The 21,376-nt window shown below is 47.9% G+C and overlaps 1 protein-coding gene across 3 annotated transcripts in view; it reads right to left on the bottom strand.

The window, feature by feature from the left end:
- The window catches only part of SLC36A1 (solute carrier family 36 member 1), a 210,481-nt gene that overhangs the window by 25,009 nt on the left and 164,096 nt on the right, over window positions 1-21,376 (bottom strand). The gene's annotated exons all lie outside the window — the stretch shown is intronic.

Below are 21,376 nucleotides of genomic sequence, written 5' to 3'. Positions count from 1 at the left end.
CCTCTATTTTCTTATTTATAAGGGGGAAAACCATCACTTCTTTCAAAGAGAGTTGGTAGGATGAAATGAACTCACACATATAAAGTAATATAGTGATTTACAGCTTGGGCTCTGGAGTCACACATATGTTGGTTCAAATCCCAGCTCTTCCACTCACTAGCTCTGTACTCAAGGAAAGTCACTTAGCCTCTCTGTGCCTCTGTTTCCATGTCAACAAAATAGGACTAATAATAGTAATCAACTCTAGGGGTTGTTGAGGAGATTAAAGGAGATGATGCATGTAAGAATTCAGCCCAATGTCTGGCATTTTATAAGCCCTCAGGCTGGTCCTCCTCTCCCTTCTTCTTTCTTCTTCTTCTTTTGAATCGTACTCTATTTATCATTTGAGTAGGTAATTCATGCAAAAGGTACCAAGGCACATATGAGAGGCCCTCCTCACATCCCTCTGCACAGTCAACTCTAGGAAGTCTCTGTGTGCCAATTCTTTGAATTGTCTTTCAGTGTGTCTGTGTATTTGCATATAAACAAATTTGTTTACGTATTGTCTCTTTTTTATACAAATGGTAGTTTCCTATATTTAGTGTTTTACACTTTGCTTTCTGCTACTTAATACTCCATTGTAGAGACCATTTCATAGTATCTATAAAAAGCTTTCCTACTCTTTTTCTATAAAAAGTTGTTGCATTACATGAACACCCCATAGTTTATTTAACCAGCCTAGGGCTGGTTTAGGCTGTTTCCAATCTTTTCTTTTTTAATTTTTATTGAGATAGGGTCTGGCTATGTTGCTTAGTTTGGTCTTGAACTCCTGGGCTCAAGTGATCCTCCTGCCTTGGCCTCCCAAAGTGCTGGGATTATAGGCATGAACCACTGCGCCGGGCCCCAGTCTTTTCTAATTACAAAGAGTATGGTAGTGAATGTGCTGTTCTTTTGTATTCCTTTCAGCCTCTCTCAGCCAATGATCACTCGCCCACCCCTGCGAAAGGGAGACAGGGCCCACAGACGCAGGCAGCAGTGACGAGTGGGCAGAAGTGTGGGTCCTGGGGCAGTCCTGGGCTGCCACTTGCTGCTATGCAACTTGGGGGAGATTCTTATGCTCTCTAAGGCAATAGCACCTGGGAATTTGCATTTCTAACACATTTCCAAGTGATGCTCATGTTGCTAGTCCAAGAATGCACTTTGATAACCACTGCTCTAAGCCACCCAAAGGGGTAATTTGATGATTCCCATCTCATAGGCTTATTGTCGGAGTTAAGGTGTATAGCCCCTTAGCACTGTGCTAGTATCAGACTAAGAACTTAATCATACATGTCAGTGCATATTACTATATCCACCCCTCACCACAAAGAGAAAAGTGAACCAACGCAGAGATGATCAGCAGCGATGCTCAGAGCCTATCTGTTCTCCAGAGGTTCTGGGTGTGGTGGAGCTCCTCCCCGCAAATCTCCTTTAAGCCCCAAGTCTTGGAATGGCTGGGAAACTCTGCTGAGCTGTCTGCAATCAGAAATCTTCATTTTTCTGGCAATTGGAATGTAGAAAAATTCAGAGTAGAAGCCCAACCAGAGTGCCAGCAATGACCACAGGGATGGATGCTTCTGTGAGCACCGTCCTGTGCCAGCTTGTTCCCGGGGGAAGCGCATTGCACAAGAGGACAGAGACAGCAGGCTGGTCCCACCCCAGCTCTCACCCCTGAGGCCTTCAAAGGGTCCCTTCCATTTTCAGAGCCTTTGTAATTTGCTCTCATTAACCTTGCTTTGTTCTGGGTTTGGGGGGCTGGTGGAGAACCCCTAGTCAGCCACAGCAGGCCTGGTCATGCCCCCACAGCCCTCTCCTTCCTGCCCTGGGAGGGGAATCCTGGAGTGAAGCCTGCTGCTTTGCTCCCTTCCCACGCCATCCTCTCTGCAGGGAGCCAGGGACCAGGGGAGCCTGCCATGGCGGAAGCGTGTGAGTCTGTTAGTCAGAAGAGGGGCACTTGTTGCAGTGCCAAAATCCCTGGACTGGGAGCAAGACTGGGCTGGGCTCTAACTTGTTGGGTGACCTTGGGCAAGGCCTTTTCTCCCTCTGAGCCTTAGTATTTCTTTTTATAAAATACGGTGTGCTCCAGCTCTGTGCCTCGTGCCCCAGTCAGTGTCTGGTGCCACAATTAAGAAATCAGCAGCATTTTTATCTTGCTCACCTGTGCCCAGCCCCAGAAACGCTGAACTTCTAGCACCTGCACTCAGGCCTACTCTTCTGCCTGGCACCTCAACCTGCCACCATCTCATCCCAGCCTCCTTCCACCTTCTCCAGCTTGTATTCCATGCCCCAGGCCTTCCAAGGATGACCCACCTCCATGATGCACTGTGTTACTCACTGGCTGTGGGACTTCAGGAGTCATTCAAGCACTGTGTAAAATGGAAATAACATCACAGCAGATAAGGAGCGTTCAGTGAGACGATACATGCAGAATGCTTAGCACCATGCCAGGCCCACGGTAAGCTGTCAGTAACCGTGAGCCGTTCTTGTCCTTATCGTTGTTGTTATTGTTTCTAAAACTAAGCAGAACCAGCACTCTTGGTAGACAAACACCTTAACTCTTGGTTGATTTTCTGTTTTAACATTTTACCATTCTCTCCTCCTTTCTGCACTATCTCAAACACCTAATTATCTACAGAAAACATTCAGCTGTCTGTTGTTTGCTTTCTTTTCATCAATGAAAACACATGGTTTTATTTCTTCCTTCTTTCCTAAAACAGACATCTAAATATTGATAGAGTTTCTGCCACATCCCTGACATGACAGCCATTGAAACCAAAAAGACTGAGAGGGTCCCAGGACTAAGGAGGGGAAGTCAGTGAGTGATCACATAAGTTAGTATGTAATTACAATTTAGAAGTGTGTTCTAGATGGCATGACAGAGGGAGGAGAGAGCTTGGATGTCTTAAGCTACAGCCTTCTGTAGACCTCGTTTGGCCCCTGAGACTGCACATGAGGTATGTTTCACAACAGGACAAAATCGATGCTCCAGGACCTCCATCCCTAGTGTGCTCAGATGAGTTTGGATGCAGAGGGTAGTGTGGGGTGGGGAGGTGCGGGAGGGCCATTCTCAGCTACAGTAGCTACACACAGGACCTGCTGAGTGACTTTGATGAGTCACATGGCCTCTCTGATCTGTTTAGCTTATTTAATAGGGGCAAAAAAAAAAAAAGACTTTTCCCTGTCCTAGGAAAGTCCTCTCACTGAGAGAGTTGTTCACGTGTGCCTGCCCTTATTCCTGAAAGATTCCTGCACGCCTTCCCCATTCTCTGCTTTGGGGGAACAATGAACCCATGGACTTGGCTCTTGAGCGGTTCATAATACTAGCCAGCATTTATTGAGCTGTTACTATGTGTCAGGCACTTTACCCATATTAAGTCATTTTATTGTCACAAGAGCCTTATGAGGACAGTTACTGCTATCTACATTTTATAGGCAAGAAAATTGAGGCATGAAGAGGTTTAACAATATGCCCAAAGTCCCCAACAATTTGGCTTCCACCATTATACTAAGGTTTTCATGGAGTGGTCTGGGGATCCCTGTCGGGACGGTCTCATAACCCTTGTACATGGTCCATGAGGTCAAAATATTTTTCATGATAGTTACCAAGAACACATTTACCGTATTGCTCTCATGCTCTCCCGAGTGCTCAGTGGCATTTTCCAGAGGCTGCATTCTTATGACATCATAACAAGCAGCTAGGAGAATCCAGGTGTCTGTTTAAGACATTTGCAAACATGTAAAACAATGCCACACTTACGATTTTTTTTACTTCGAAAGTATTGTTCAGGACATGGCGGTGTGCACCTGTAGCCCCATCCACTCGAGAGGCTGAGGTGGGAGGATGGCTCAGGCCCAGGAGGTCAAGGCTGCAGTGAGCTATGATTGTGCCACCACACTCCAGCCTGGGAGACAGAGTCAGACCCTGTCTCCAAAAAGAAAAAGAAAATACTATGATTATGTGAAACATGTAGTGGGCTTATTGTTATTTTTAAATAAATTACCACATAAATATTTATTATTTATTATTTATTTTTATTTCAATAACTTTGGGCTAACAAGGGTTTTTGGTTACATGGATGAACTGTATAGTGATGATGTCTGAGATTTTAGTGCACCGTCACCCAAGCAGTATACAATTGTACCCAGTACGTAAACTACCACGTAAATATTTAAAACACTCTTCTTAGTTGTTTTTTTTTCTTTCGAGATGGGGTTTCGCACTTGTTGCCCAGGCTGGAGTGCAATGGCGTGATCTCGGCTCACTGCACCCTCTACCTCCCAGGTTCAGGCGATTCTCCTGCCTCAGCCTCCCGAGTAGCTGGGACTACAGGTATGCACCACCATGCTTGGCCAATTTTGTATTTTTAGTAAAGATGGGGTTTCGCCATGTTGGCCAGGCTGGTCTTGAACTCCTGACCTCAGGTGATCTGCGCCCCCCCGCTCCACCTCCCAAAGTGCTGGGATTACAGGTGTGAGCCACCGCACCCGGCCATCTTCTCAGTTTCAATTCCTGATAAAGACAGAGTGTAAAGGGGTCCTGAGATCGAGTGGCTTGAGAACTGCCGCAGAAGCCTAAAGGGAAACGCTCCCTGCTCTTTGGCACATGGGAGCTAATGCTCCAGGAGAGGCCCACTTGAGGTGTGGTCCCAGTGTTGACTGCCAGTCTCATTAACATGATGAAGCCATAGATTTCTGGACTGTGCACAGAGCAGCCCGTGTCAGAACCAGCTCCCTCGAAAATCAGTGCTGGTGATTCAGAGCATCTGTCTTTGTGACTTGCAATATGGGACTTAAATTTTCAATCTATCTCTGTGCTTCCCTTTCTACAGCTTCCTGAGAGCTATGGCAGGCCTCTCTTGGTCAGCAGCCCCTCCAGTGTCTAAGATGACTCCCTCGCAATTTGAGACACACTCCCCCCGAGCCCTGCAAAGTAAATTTTGTTTCCTACATAGGGTATACTTTATACAAATGTTTGCAAACATTCCTTCCAAATTTGGTGACAGCCCATCAAGTCACTCTCAGTTGATGTTGTGGCCACTAGAAACTAAGTAGTGAAAATGACGATAACAATAGCATCGGGAATTCAGTAGGTGCTGATGGCAGGAGTCAGATCTACCACACATTTGCAAAATCTGTTATATGCGTCCCTTGCAGGGGAATCTTGTTTTCCGGATGGCATTTTTAATTTAATCTTTCATATTAACTTTTAGATTGTCGTCTTTATCTGGAGCTCCATAGGAAGCTTCTTGGAGGAATTCTAAAGGACATATATTCTAGAAGGATTTTATTCCAGAAATATTAAATTATGATCAGACACAGGGAGGATTCTAGCTTTTCAGGGTTTCTGTAAAGGTTTCTTCGAAAGACGCGCAAGCTACGTTTTTCTGCTGTATTGGTTAAATTACTACAGGCGCTGGGTGTGCTGATTTTCCACACCAGCTCCCCACAGAGCGTTCTGTATCACTCTTGGCAACTCTTCTTGTGCTTGGCTCCATTTTGAACTTTGTAACCCATTCAGAGGCTTGCCTGAGAGCGGATCTTGTTTTGGAAGCTCACAATGGCATGGTGTCAAAAGGAATGAGCCTCTAATCTGACCTGAAAGCATAGTGCAGACCACAGATTTCTGCCTCTGAATCGGAATATTCCTATGTGATCCTGGCTGAACTGTTAGACATTCTAGAGCTTTGGTCCTCAGCAGTCAATAGAAAAAGAAATCTATCCTTCTTACCCTTACAGTATTGTTCTGAGGATCAAATGAGGTAAAATACTTTGAAAAACAGAAAGCACTTGTCATCGCTGGAGGCTTTCGAGCATGCTGTTCTCCCTACTTGGAACCTGCCCTCATCCTTCCCTGTAGCTGTATAATCCCAAATCATCCTATGATACTGCTAACTCTGCTCCAGTTACACTGGTCTACCCCTGCAAACAGAAATCTCAGGGCCTCTGTACCGGCCATTCCCTTTGCATGCGATGCCCTTCCCCAGTGACTGCATGGCTGGCTCCCTGACTTCCTTCAGAGAGGTCTCTGTTCAAGTGTCACTTTATCAAAAAAAACTTTATTTTAAAAAAAGTTTTTATTTTTAGACAGGGCCTCACTCTGTTGCCCAGGCTGCAGTGCAATGGTGTGATCATAGCTCACTGCAGCCTTGACGCTCCTGGGCTCAAGCAATCCTCCTGCCTCAGCCTCCCACATAGCTAAGACACAGGCATGCACCACCATGCCCAGCTAACATATATATATATAATATATATACATATTTTAGATGGAGTCTCTCTCTGTCACCCACGCTGGAGTGCAGTGGCGAGATCTCAGCTCACTGCACCCTCTGTGTCCCGGGTTCAAGTGATTCTCCTGCCTCAGCCCCCTGAGTAGCTGGGACTATAGGTACCTGACACCACGCGTGGCTAATTTTTTTTTTTTAAATTTTTAGTACAGGTATGGTTTCACCATGTTGGCCAGGCTGGTCTTGAGCTCCTGACTTCAAGTGATCTGCCCGCCTCGGGCTCCCAAAGTGCTAGGATTACAGGTGGGAGCCACCATACCCAGCCTTAAAAAGCATATATTTTTTGTAGAGATGAGGTCGTGCTATATTGCCCAGGAGGTCTCAAACTCCTGGGCTCAAGTGACCCTCTTGCTTCAGCTTCCCCAAATGCTGGGATTACAGGCAGGAGCCACTGCACTCACCCAAAAAGGCCTTCTCTAGACTCACTATATGAATTAGCACCCATGCCCTGAGAGCTCTCTATTCCTCTTACCCAGCATCAGTGTTCTTCATAGCATGTATTACCACCTGATGCATCGTATTGATTTACGTGATTGTTTGACTTTAAAATGTCAGTTCCATAAGAGCTGCTTTGTTTTGCTGTAATCTCAGTGCTTAGAACTTGGCACACACACGCCCCTCCACCAAAAAAAAAAGCGGGGAGGAGACAAGAAAAAAATAATCAGCAGACAGCGATAGCAGAGTATGGGACAGGGTGGGCTGGGTGAAAGAGATTTCAGTGGGCCAACCATACAAAACAAAGGACAGGAGACCCCATGTTCCCTGCTGCCCATCCTCATCTCCTGGCTTGGATGCATTAGAGCAAAGCCTCAGTGTAATCATGGGCATTTGGATTGTTTACTCCTCGTTAACCACCCTCTTTGCTCACTTAATTGGTCCAAAGCCTGTGGCATGAGTAACTAACTGTGCAGCAATTTGGCACGTGGTCAGCCAGCAGCAGCAGCCGTAATTGCACAGCGAGTACTGCACTCATACTAACTGGATGAGTCCTGTGCAGTTCCCACACGGTAATGGAGCTCAGACAGGCCACTGCTGCTGCCTGCAGCACCTTTGATGTCCTGGCAAACATACCCATGGGACTTGCTCAACCACAGGATCTTCACTCTTGGCTTCTTATGGGTGCCCAACTAGTCTCCCAGGTCCCATGCTGTCTGAGCATCTTACACAAGTGGGCAGAGAAATTCACACCCCTGGTTTAGAGGGAACTAAATCCAAGTTGCGAATGCATGGCCTGGCTTCTGCCTGCCTGGCCACCTCCCCTCACACCTCTCCTCCTTGGATTGCTCTGATACACTCACCTCCTGCCTGCTTTCCCGTAAAGGTCGTGCCTCAGGCCCTTTGCACTAGCTCTTCCCCCCATATCTTCACACGGATACCTCCTTCTTATCCTGCATGTATCAGCTGATATGAATAAATGAAGGACTTATATGGCTGTGGGCAAGTCCCAGTCCCTCTTGGAATCTCCATTTACCCCTCTGACAAGTGAGTAGATGGATTCAATCTCTATGCTCTTTTCACATGGATATTTGATGTCTGAGCATTGTGCTAGTCAATGAATGAGGCCACAAAGATGTTTGGAGACTCTACTATGCACTGAGCTCTGGGTGCTAAGTAGAAAGTAGTAAGGAAATAAAAGAGAAACATGACCCTCAAGGGGCATGGCGGGAGGAGACTGACAGGCAGTAAACATACACACAAAGAAATAAGATGATTTCTGTTATTGATAAGTGCTCTGAACATAAAAGTAAGGGAATATGATGGGCAATGAGTGATGCAGAGGTTTGGTTATTGTCAAGGAGGACCTCTTCGAGGAAGTGACTTTTGAGCTGAGATCTGAAGGATGGGAAGCTGGGGGCAAACATTCCAAGGAGGAGCAACAATTTCAGAGACCCAGGGAAACGAACAAGTGCGTCATCTTCTTGTAGTGGAAAGAAGGTGTGTGCATAAGGGGCAATGTGGAGGGGAAGGACGTCCTGTGGGCAGGAGACAGATGGTGAAAGTCTTGTCCAGGGGCCATGGTAGAGAGTGTGCGTTTCCCACTAAGGGCCATGGGAAGTCCATGGAGGGTTTTAGCAGGAGAGTGACTTACTATCTTAGAGCAAATCACTCTGGCTGCTCCTTGGAGAAGAGACTACAAGAACAGTCATCCAGGAAAGAAAAAGTGGTGACTGGGTGTAGGGCGAGGGGCTGAAAGAAGTGGTGAAATTCAGGGCGTGTGTCTTGGAGGTAGAGCTGTGAGCACTCTCTGATGGGTGAGATGCACTTGTGAGGGACGGACAGATATGTGGGATGCAGTTGGTACATGTCTAGTAAATTACAAACACGGCCCGGGGATCCTGTGGGGCTCAGGTTTGCCAAAGAGCTCAACTTTGGGATTCAGGCACATCTGAAATAATAGGATGACCTCTGTATTTCTCACCTGTCACTGCCCTTGAGTGGAGGAACCGTGTGTATTTTATTTGTCACATTAAGTGCCTAACACAATCCCAGGCGGAGTGGCACTCAGTCACTAAATTGTCCCTGAGGCTTCATCTCTCTCAGGGATCTCACAGGAAGGATGGGAGGCTGTTTCAAGAAGGCATTCCTGGGTTCACAAGCCGCATGCTCTCTGATAGTCCCATCAGTCCCATGAGTAACCAAGCCCAGTAGGTGAGACAGCTTTGCCCCATCACCCACTGCTGTCCCGGGTCACCCAGAGCCCTCTTCCTGGGCCTCTGCCCCCTCACTGGCTGCAGGAGCCCAGGCTCTCAATTTGATGCACTCTGACCACTTTCTCAGGTCAAAAATATGTTCATTGCTTAAAATTCACCAATAGACTGGATCTGTTCCCCCAACCTCCTCCACTACCCCCCACCTCTGCTTCTTTTTCTGTGGGTCACGCTGCGTTCACAAAGACCTTTGGAGACTGGAAGCCTGTTGTACATGAAGGGTGGAGTGTCAGTTGTACGTGGGAGATGTTAGGGGCAAGGGTACATTGCCAGGAGGTGGTGTTTATCCAGACTTCTCTCTGCCAAGGGGCTTCCCACTTTGTCTATGATTAGGACTGGTGCAGGAAAAAAGACACTTCTTGTTCAGAAGGTCCCCTGAGAATTTCCCCAGAGGGAAGGTTGCTGTCCCAGGAAACTTCTCAGGGAAGGGACTCCAGACTTTGCATTCTTGGCCCCGCCTGACATGCAGGCTTCGCCCTGTTTCGGGGCTGATGAGAAAGCACGGCCCCAGGCACTGGGGCTTCATATTAAATTTTTAATAGCCATGGTGGGTTTGATCCCACACTCCCGAGAGAATTAGTCACTACAGGTTCAAGTGAGGAATTTATGGACAGGCCTCAACAATCTGCTTCTAATTTGGGGATGGAAACTTTGATTTAAGAATCCCAAAAGGCAATATAGTATGCACAGAGGAAGGAGCGCAAGGTGGGGAGGCCTTGATTCTGGTCATTGAACACACTTTATTCATTTCTGTGTTTGGCACTGTCCTAGTCGAGGCCCCTTCCTGTGAGTCGAAAGCTATGTTACCTTGGGCAAGTTCCTCCCCATCTCTAGGCTTCAGCTTCCTGACTGGCAGAAGGATGGAATGCAGCTCCCTTCTGGCTTTTGTTGGGGGTGGAGCGGGGGGGCTTTGATGCCATGAGTCTGGGTCTATGAAGGACAAATGGCATCTCCAGCTGTGGCTGCTCCCAGGGAGGGCTCCCCTATGGAAAGTTGGCTTTGGTGGCACAGCAGTTCCTGGAAGCCCGTGCATGCCTGAGACGCATTCATTACCCCCTGTCTGGAAACCCTGCCTGCCCTCCTGCTGCTGGGGAGGCATGGAAGGGGTTAAAGTTGCTGTGCAAGGAAGGAATAGACTCACTCCTTCCCCTCCCTTGTCAGGTCTTCTCCCCCTTTTGTTCTCAGGGATTTGCTCAGCTTGCTGGGGTTAGGTAAGCCTCCACTCTGGGCTGGGAGCCGCCACTCTGCTGTGTGGAGAGAACAGAACTGCAGCAACTTGCCCTGGCTCTTCCCCCAGGCAAGAAATCTGAAGCTACCACAAGGGGTGGGGAAATCTTGGAACCTGAGACAGTGGCCAAGCTGGAGCTAGAAGTGTCTTTAGGTATCACTGAGCCCAACTAACTCCTTTTGCAGGTGGGGAAACTGAGGCCCAGAAAAGAAACATTTGTTGGGTTCGCAGCTAGTTAAGTGGACTCAAATGCAGGTTTTCTCAATTTCTGGGCCTGCTCTCTTCACAGGGTATACAGCTCTAACACAACAATGGAGGTAAAGTGTGGAGCCAGTGGTCTCTTGGGGGTCCCTCAGGCTACTTTGTCACATGGCTGCATGGCTCCTGGACAATACATGGGTTGACCAGTTGTCAGTCATCTCAGGATGTGGTGTCAGGGAAACACCAGGATCCTGGAGGCGTGGGGACTCTTTCTGACTACCTGTGAGCTGAATGACTCTGGACACATCATGTCACCTCTCTGAGACAGTTTTGCCACTGCAAAATGGGGCCAGAATCCCTGCTTTCCCTAATTCATAGGTGTCTGTGTGGAATAATGTACTTTGAAGACTGCAAAGCTCTAAATGTGCTCTGCATCCATTTCCCCTCCCTCTGGTTCTGCCCCTGATTTTCAGGAGGGGTTCAGTCTACTCTAGTCTTCAAGCTTAACCAGTGGTTGGGGGCAACGGACCCAACCTATGCTCCAGAGTTGGGTGTGAGACTTGGCTTTGCCAATCAGAGCATGAGTTCCCTGTGGTCACTGTGATTGGCTCAGGGTTGGGCTTGTGTCCCAATCACAGACAATCAATATTCATCCTGGGACTTTTGCTTGAGTGACAGAGAGAAATGACTCACTCTTTTCTCAGCTGAACAATAGCCTCGGAGAATGTGAACTTAGAGCTCCCAGGGACCACCAGGTGAGGAGAAACTACCTGATAATTAAGTAAATGCAAAGGAAAATAGCCAAAAAGCAGAGAAGGGTGATCTCTTGACAACGCTGTTTGCTCATTTGGCCTCATACTTAGACCTAAGGACAAACTCTCCCTGGATATGAGTCAATTCATTTCTTTTATTGTCTCCTTTTCTTCTTTGGTCCCTTTTTCTTTCTATCCATTTCTTTATTTTTGCTTAAGCAAGTCTGATTTGGGTTTCTGTCACTTGCAATCAAATTCCTTATTAAGACAAAAAAAAAGAAAAATAATAATTACTGGGCAAACAATGTTAGTTACTGACCCAATATCCATTTCTCCTTCTCACTAAAAAAACCCTGGTTGGGAAATGAGAGCAGGGAGAGACAATGTGTTAAGTCCCAGGAGAGATGGAATGGTGGTGAAAGTTAATCACAACATCCCTGTTTCTTGTTTTTCATGATTCTTTGCAGCTGGTCGTGGCCGTGTGACCCAGTTCTAGACTGTGAAACATAGGGGCAATCAGCTGGGAAAGAAAACATATGGGGCTTTTGGGAATGTAGACATAGCCAGCATCACCCCATCTCCTTTCCCCTGCCTTGAAAGTGAGTGTAATGTCTGGAGCTTCAGCAGCAATATTGTGTTTATGAGGCAGAAGCCAAAAGAACTGCAGTGACACCAGCCCTAATATCACTGAGCCACTGAACAAATGCCAACAGCTGTCTGCCTGTGTGTTTCTTGCAATATAGTACAAACAAAAACCTATTTGTTTAAGCCACTGTTAGGGGATTTTCTATTACTTGCAGGTAGCTCAAAGCATTCTTTGAAAATGAGTCAAGTACTTATCTTGCAATGTCATTGATCCAAAACTCAGACAAAAAAAAATAGCTAAGAATAAAACAAATATTTACTGAGTAGCTAAGATTACAATCCAGTGTGCTAAGTGCTTAGTTGCATGTAACTTTACATTGAGCTGCAATGACCTTATGAGGCAGATACTACTATTAGTCCTATTTTATAGACTGGAAAACTCAGTCATAGAAATATCTTGCTCAGGGCCATACAGCTAGTAAGTGCTGAAGACAGAAAGGCTTCTGACTAGCCGCAATGGTTTCTACTATGTACTTGACTCATAGGAGAGGCCCTTGCTCAGATATTACATATCCATTTTATACCCAATGCAGACATGTAGTTATCTAATAGATTCACTGTCATAAAGAAGACAGAGAGAGAAGGGCCCCTGGAATAATTGACAGCTGACAGTGTCAATGAGAGAAGATTAAACACAAAAAAGAAAAGCCTTGCCTTTCAGTGAGAGGCAAACAGCCTAAAATATCTTTGCAGCCTTTGAGGACACCTCCGCTTTAAAACTTAATTCAACCGTTAATGTTTTTGTGATGGTCCTGAGTCATCAAGGAAAGATGAAATCATGCTTCGCTTCTTGTTTGAAAAGGCAGGGAAGCACCTAGTAGAGTTACAGAAGGTTCCCACCTGAAATGGTTACAACGAAAGAAAAGTTTAATGCATTGACCAACACTGCCTCTTCTCTGACCCCCTCCGCAACCCAGCTCTCTGGAAAAATAAGCTTACAGAATCCTTCCTTCCTCCACAGGCCCAGAAGGCCAGGGTATTAGAAGACTGCATTTTTCATCACCATTTCCCCAAGATGTTCCCTTCCCAAGACTGTAAATGTCCTCCAGCCTGTTTTTAGCAAAGGTGATCTGAATTATGATGCCTGGGGGTTACCGACAGGCACTCACAGCAATAGCATGAAGCCCTAACAAACAAGGCCTGGTTGGGACCTCTGCTTGCTGCCTAGCTGGGATCATAAGTAGGTGGAGAAGGAGCTGAGAGGGACGATTACATTGATCCAATATCTAGATGGGCAGGGGGCCACTGAATGAAGAACTCGAAGGTAAAAACCACACCATGCTGAGTCTGAGTGTGCCTTTTGATATCCAGAAGTCCAATCTGCTCTTTTATCAGATAGGGAAACTGAGGCCCAGAGAGGGAAAGGACTTACCCAAGATCATAGAGCAAGGTTATGGCAGAGCCCAGAGCTTTTGTGTCTTGACTTCTGACCAGGGCAGAGGGGGACATTGAGCAAAAGCCCCTGAGGGTCAGGAAGATCAGTTCAGACTTGTGTCCTGGAGCTAGGAAGGAATCAACCTGAATGAAGCTCTTCTCTCCGCTGGGCCTTTTCTTTGGGACTCCTGGAGCTTCCAGGGAGCTGGTTTAGGTGGGGACCTTTCTGATATATTCATTCAATAAATACATATTGAATGTCTGCTATGTTATCACCATAGTGAGAAAATAAGAAGTGGTGACTGTTCCCCACAGGGTCAAGAGTCGAATGTAGTGGTGAAGATTATAGGCACTGGGCTGAGTGTGGTGACTCACACCTGTAATCCCAGCACTTTGGGAGGCTGAGGCAAGCGGATCACTTGACGTCAGGAATTCGAGACCAGCCTGGCCAACATGGCGAAATCCCGTCTCTACTAAAAATACAAAAAAAATTAGCTCAGCATGGTGGTGCACGCCTGTATTCCCAGCTACTCGGGAGGCTGAGACAGGAGAATCACTTGAACCTGGGAGGCAGAAGTTGCAGTGACAGTAAACCAGGGATAGTGGCAGGCACCTGTAATCCCAGCTACTTACGAGGCTGAGGTAGGAGAATCGTTTGAAACCAGGAGGCGGAAGTTGCAGTGAGCCAATATTACAACACTGCACTCCAGCCTGGGCAACAGAGCAAGACTCCGTCTCAACAACAACAACAACAACAAAAGATTATAGGTGCTGGAATCATTTGGCCGGGGGCCAAGCATGGGGACACCCTGAGCTACACAGGCAAGGACATCCATACAGACCCACAGGCAGTACGATGTGCATGTTCACTCACAGTGACACAGGTACTGTACACACAGGCACAAACACATAGACACATGTATAAATGTGTCCACATCAGACACACATATACATATCACACACAGACACAGGCATATATATGTACACAACGTGTGTATATACACATGCATGTGTGCACACACACAGAACCTTCTTATATTCTCCCCCCGTAAGCAAATTGCAGTCTCAGCAATGCTAGAAATGACATCTACATATGCTCCTGGAAAAACAGACTTCCTAAATGCTGCCTGATTCATGACCAGGGGTGCCTGAGTCTCTCCCCCTACATCCCCCGCTGCTCTACGCATTTGGTGAGGAGAAGCCAGAACGCAGGGTCTGAGCCACTCCTGCCTGATTCATTCCTCTCTGGGGCCACAGAGTTTCCTCTTCCCTGCTTAGAGCAGCCTCCCAGGCTCAACACCTTGAGTTCTGCCCCTGACTCATTCTGCTTCAGCATAGCACTTAGACCTGTGGTTTGCACAAGTCAGGGCACGACCCAAGGTGGGGATGGGGTGATGTTGGTGGTGGGAGGCAGGAGGTCACTATAGGTAATCAGGCAAGGGCTCTGGAGAAGGTGAGGGTGTGGCTGTTTGGCTGTGCAGGGGCACAAGGAATGTGTACTAGTCAGCCCCGCTGGGAAGCCGGCTCATGAGGCAGAGAGGGGACCCAGCTGGAACCCTGGCACTGTCTGCATTTAGAACGCCCTCACATTGGAGCTACTAGGTCCTGCCCTGCTCTTCCTGCAGTTACATTGTCGCTATGGGGTGAGGAGTCTGTGGAGCCAAGGGGAAGGTTTACCCTAAGCCTGTGACCCACCCCCTCACCACTTCCAGATCACATTTTGAGCACCCAAGCTGTCAGTTTCCAGCTCAATAGCCCCCAGCTTACTTTCTAGGCCTCTGCCAGGGGTCTTTCCTCAAAGGGCAGGCTGTACACCTCTAAGGGTGGCCTGAGGGATGGCCAAGTTGTTGTTTGCTGGGAAGGCATTAGGGTGGTGAGGATGGAGCGTGGTCACATGGGGTGAGATGTCTAAGCACCTGCGTATAACCATTTTCCTTGTAGGAAGAGGAATCAAGAGAAGGCAGGTGGGCTGGAGCCACAGGGCCCTTCATTTGTACTCTTGCTTCGTGCCCTGTAGTATTAGGGATAGACCTGCCTGAAGTCAGTCAGTCCAAGTGCAGAGATGTGGAGGCCTCCCGAAAGGTGTTTGTTTGCCAAGCTGTATTTTTATTGCAATGATAAATGCATGAGACTGCATGCAAGAGAAACTGGATTCTGGCCAAGTTCTGACAAAGAGTCCCACTGGATAGGAACGTAGGCTCTGGGGTCAACTACCCGGGTTTCAAAGCTCTGGGACGTTCTAGCTGTGTGACCTCAGACACGATCACCTCGGTGAGCTTCACTTTTTTCATGTGACACATGAGATCAATAATTGTCTCTCCCTCATGTTGGATGGAAAAATGCTTAGCACAGTGGTTGGTACCTAGTAAGTGCTTAATTAGAGTGATTCTATGTGACACCAACTGCTGTCTCTGAGTCTCAAGCCCCCTTCAGAAAAGGAGGGGATGATACTAAATTCAGTGGTTTTTAACATTTCTTCCGTCTGGGATTTTAACACTCTCCGTCTGGGATTAGGTCTGAGGGAGAAGCATCATGGTGCCCAGAAAGACCCCCCAGCAGAGTGCAGCAGACGAGCTGAGCATTCTCCCAGCATCCGGACTCTGGCTTTGCAGATAGTCTGGACCTGGAAATCCTCATCAAAGGGGTTGGAGAGGAAAACAGTTCTCAGAGTACTGTAATAATGCCTGGGGGTTATAAGGCTCCAGGGTCTTTGCACATGCTGGTCCCTTTGCGGGGAACACCTGTTGTCTCCCACTTCTTAGCAGTGAGCTGCCACTTATGTTTCAGTTCTGAAACCTCACTTCCTCAGGAAAGCTCAGAGCTTCTGTTACAGGTTCCTTTTCTCTGTATCCATTCCCATCTACACCACACATCAAGGTGGGGGAGCATTTGATGACGCTCCTCCAAGAGGTTTTTCTTTCAGCTCCATCCAGGTTTATTGCCCTTCTGAGGTGTTCCCAACAAACCCTGCACTGTGCATTTCGCATGCTTTAAAACTCTGGTCAGCTCCAACTCAACTTCTCTCAGGGTCACACAGCCAATACATGCTGAACACAAAAAGGCTTCTGAGTAGCTGTAATGGGTTCTAGCATGTATTTTACTCACAAGGAGCATGTGTTGCCCAGAGATGATACATTTTTTTTTTTTTTGGAGACAGAATCTTGCTTGATGCCCAAGCTGCAGTACAGTGGTGCCATCTTGGCTCGCTGAAACCTCTGCCTCCCAGGTTCAAGCGATTCACCTGCCTCAGCCTCCCGAGTAGCTGGGATTACAGATACATTCATTTTGTACCTAATGCAGACATGGAGTTATCTAACAGATTCACTGTTGTAAAGAAGGCAGAGAGAGAAGGGCCCCTGGAATAATTGACAGCTGACAGTGTCAATGAGAGTGATATCTTCAACCAACTCCCATGGTTCCTGAAGCCACCGCCTTTTTCTCCATTGTCCAGCAGCCACCGCGGAGAACCTCATGGAGCAAGGGCAAGAGGAGATGTGAAAGTTCAGGGGAATGGAGGGAGGCTTCCTTGACACAGTAGCATCTGAGCCTGGCCTTGAAGCCTGTCTGGGTGTGATGTAGCCAGGCTGAGACTGTGTGGGTGGATTAGAGAAGAGCAGGTGAAGGCAGGAGAGGCATTTCAGGCAGAGTGAATCATCAGCAAAAGCTCAGGCAAAGAATCATCAGCAAAAGCAGCCGAGATGTCACGCATCCTGGAGGCTCCAGATCAAATAGCTTCCTCCGTTGCATGTTCCCAGAGTGCTCCCTACTCGCCTGTCATGAAGTGCACTGCACCTGTCAACCGGGTCAGGGTGTGCTCAGTACGGGTCTCTCACCAGAAAATAAACTTCTAAGGCAGGAACTTACTTGCCTTAATTAACCACAGTTCTGTCTCTAGGATTGAAAGAATTATTAACTACTCGTCTACCCTTTCCGCTATGAAAACAAACCACCCCCCCCACCACACACACACATACACCACACCACACACACCCCCACACACCACACACACCACACACACAACACACCACACACACACCACACAACACAACACACACACCCACACCACACACACCACACACACACCACACACCACACACACACCACCACACACACCACACACACACCACATACAACACACCACACTCAACACACAGACACCACACACATCCCCACACACCACACACACACACCACACCACACACACACACCACACACAACACATCACACACACCACCACACACACCACACACATACCACACCACGCACATCACAAACACAACACACCATACACACACCAAACACACACACACCACACAGACACCACACACACACGCAGCACACCACACACACAACATACACGCATACCACACCACACACAACACATCACACACACCACACCACACACACATCACACACACAACACACAACACATACAGCACACACAACACACCACACACACACCCCCTCCCCCCACCACACACACCACACACACACCATACCACACACACACACACCTCAAACACATACACGATTTCCCCTATGACAACACACCATACAAACACCACACACACACACCACACACAACACACACACACACCACCCCCACACACCACCCCCACATACCACACCACACACACATCACACACCACACACACTACGCACACACCACACACACACCACACAGACACATACCATACCACACACACCACACACACATACACCACACACACACACCACACACACACACCATACCACACACACACACCACACACACACCATACCACACACACCACACACACACAAACCACACACACCACACACACACCACACACACACATCCCACACCACACATATACACCACACACCACACATACACCACACACACCACACACACACACCACACACGCAACACACAGACTTACACCACACACACCATGCCACACACACACCACACCACACACACACACCACACCACACACACCACACACCACACACACTACACACTACACACACACCACACACCACACACACTACACACACACTACACACACACCACACATATACACCACACCACACATACACCACACAGACACATACCATACCACACACACACCTCACCACACACATCACACACACACCACACCACACACACAACACATGCACACCACACACACCACACCACACACACACACACCATACCACACACACACACCACACATACCACACACACCACACACACACCACACCACACACACAACACACACAAACCACACACACACATCACACACACACCACACATACCACACACACACCATACCACACACACACACCACACATACACACATCACACACACACCACACATACCACACACACCACACACACCAAACACACCACACACACACCACACAGACACACACCATACCACACACACCTCACCACACACACCACAAACACACCACACCACACACACAACACACACACAACACACACACCACACATACCACACACCACACACACACCACACCACACACCACACACACCCCACACCACACATATACACCACACACCACACACACACCACACAGACACATACCATACCACACACACACCTCACACACACACACCACACCACACACCACACACACACCACACACACCATACCACACACCACACACACCACATACCACACACACTACACACACACCACACACACACCACACATATACACCACATACCACACATTCACGACACAGACACATACCATACCACACACACACCTCACCACACACACAACACACACACACCACACACACCATACCACACACACACACCATACCACACACACACACCACACATACCACACACACACCACACACACACACCACACACACACCACACACACCCCACCACACACACACCACACACACACACCCCATACCACACATATACACGACACACCACACAGACACATACCATACCACACACATACCTCACCACACACACCACACACACACCACACCACACACACAACACACACAACACACACCACACACACCATACCACACACACCACACATACCACACACACACCACACACCCCACACCACACACAACCGCACACACACCCCCCACACCACACATATACACCACACACACACCCCACACCACACATATACACCACACACACACCACACAGACACATATCATACCACACACACACCTCACCACACACACCACACACACACATACCACACCACACACACCACACACACACCACACCACACACACACCACACACCACACACACACACCACATCATACACATACACCACACACACACCACACACACCACACACAGATAACACACACACTACCCACACACACACCACACCACACACACAACCCACGCACCACACATACCACACATACACCACACACACACACACACACCACACACACACTACACACACACCACAGACACACACCACACATGCACCACACACACACATACACACACACACACACACCACATACACACAGACTCTCACAAACCTGTTTTTGTCCTCAGTGCCTAGAATGATGTCTGGCAAGAGGTAAAATTCTCAATTAGCATTGTGAAATGAATGTGTGAATAAGTGACTCTCCTTTATTAGAGGTGAAGCTCTGGGAGGCCAGGGCTCATGTCTTAAGCAATGTTGTTTTCCATCTCCTGGCAAAAATGGGGTCAAGTGAGGCCCTGGGACAGAAATGTCCCTGTTATAGGAGCAGATCTCCTGGCTTCCGCTCGGGCAGTAGAGTAGGGCCTCTGCTTCCTCACTCTTCAGCTCTTTACAACCTGCCCCATTCTCCCATCTGGCCTCAACCTTTCTTTCCAAACTTAATTTCCACAACTTCCCCTCAACCGTGGATGTCATAACTCCCATGGATTCCTGAAGCCACCCCTTTGTCTCCATTGTCCAACAGTCACTCTGGAGACCCCTTGGAATAAAGAAATAAGGGCCAGAGGTTCAGTAGGATAGGAGGAAGCTTCATTGAGACAGCGGCATTTGAGCTTGGCCTTGTAAATTGGGTTACAATTTAGCCAGACTGAGACTGCAGGGGTGGCACAGAAAGAACCAAGAAAGGAAGGCATTTCAGGCAGACAGGACCGTCGGCAACAGCTCTAAGGGTAACCAGTGGAAATTCTGAGCACCGTGGCTACTTCCCCTAAGAACACTATGGGATCCAGTGTTACGGAGGTAGCAGAAGGATTGGTGGGGACTGGAAGGGATTCCTGACCTGGCCTCATTTTAGAGAGCGGAAGTCATGGTATCATCAGCAATAACAAAACTGAGATGTGGCCTTTCCTATTAAAGAAACTCACTGTTAACCTTATGCAGGACCTTGCCTTTCCTGGACCTCCTCATCTACAACATAAATGTTCTGAATGAGGCAATCCCGCTAATCTTTCCAGCTCTGAAGTCCTGTGACTAAAACTAGTTTCCCCTTAGCTTCTCACTCCAGTTTTGGGTCAGACCCAGGACTTGTGACCAGATATAAGGTCAGTCTTGCTGATTTCAAGACAAAAGAGGGCTCTGTCTGTGCCGCTGGTGCCGGTTTACCATGCCCAGGGCTTTGCTTATGTGGTTGGTGCATCCGGCTGTCACCGGGTCTATGGTGTCACCTGTTCCTAGTAGCCTTTCATCTTCTGGGCTACTGGAGCATCTCTGGAGCTTGGCCAGGGGGAAGCTGTCACAGCAGGTCAAGGTGTGGAGGTGAGTGAAGGGGGCTGTGGGGACCTGGCAGGGCACTGTGGACACCCTGATGACACTTGGCTCAATGGCACGGCTTCAGCCTTCCTTTCCTATGCCCACATATGTTTCTTGCAGCCAGTAGATTTAGGAATGAGTCAGACCTGGCTTGGAATTCCCTCCTTACCATTTACAAGCTGTGGGCATTTGGCCTCATTATTTTACTTTTCTGAATCTCAGCTTCTCCATCAAATTGGAATGATATTAACTATGCATTTGTTTATTAGCTGAATTTGGCCATCCATTCATCCATATATACATTCTTAAAGAAGTGTTTATTGAATACCTACTATGTGCACACACAATGCAAAGGATTCAGTGGTCAAGTTGACATGACCACAGCTCTCATGACACGATGTAATGGGATTGTTGGCTTG

Source organism: Pan paniscus, chromosome 4 (assembly GCF_029289425.2).
Source record: "Pan paniscus chromosome 4, NHGRI_mPanPan1-v2.0_pri, whole genome shotgun sequence".
NCBI lineage: Eukaryota > Metazoa > Chordata > Mammalia > Primates > Hominidae > Pan > Pan paniscus.
This window is presented reverse-complemented; position numbering and strand designations above follow the sequence as displayed.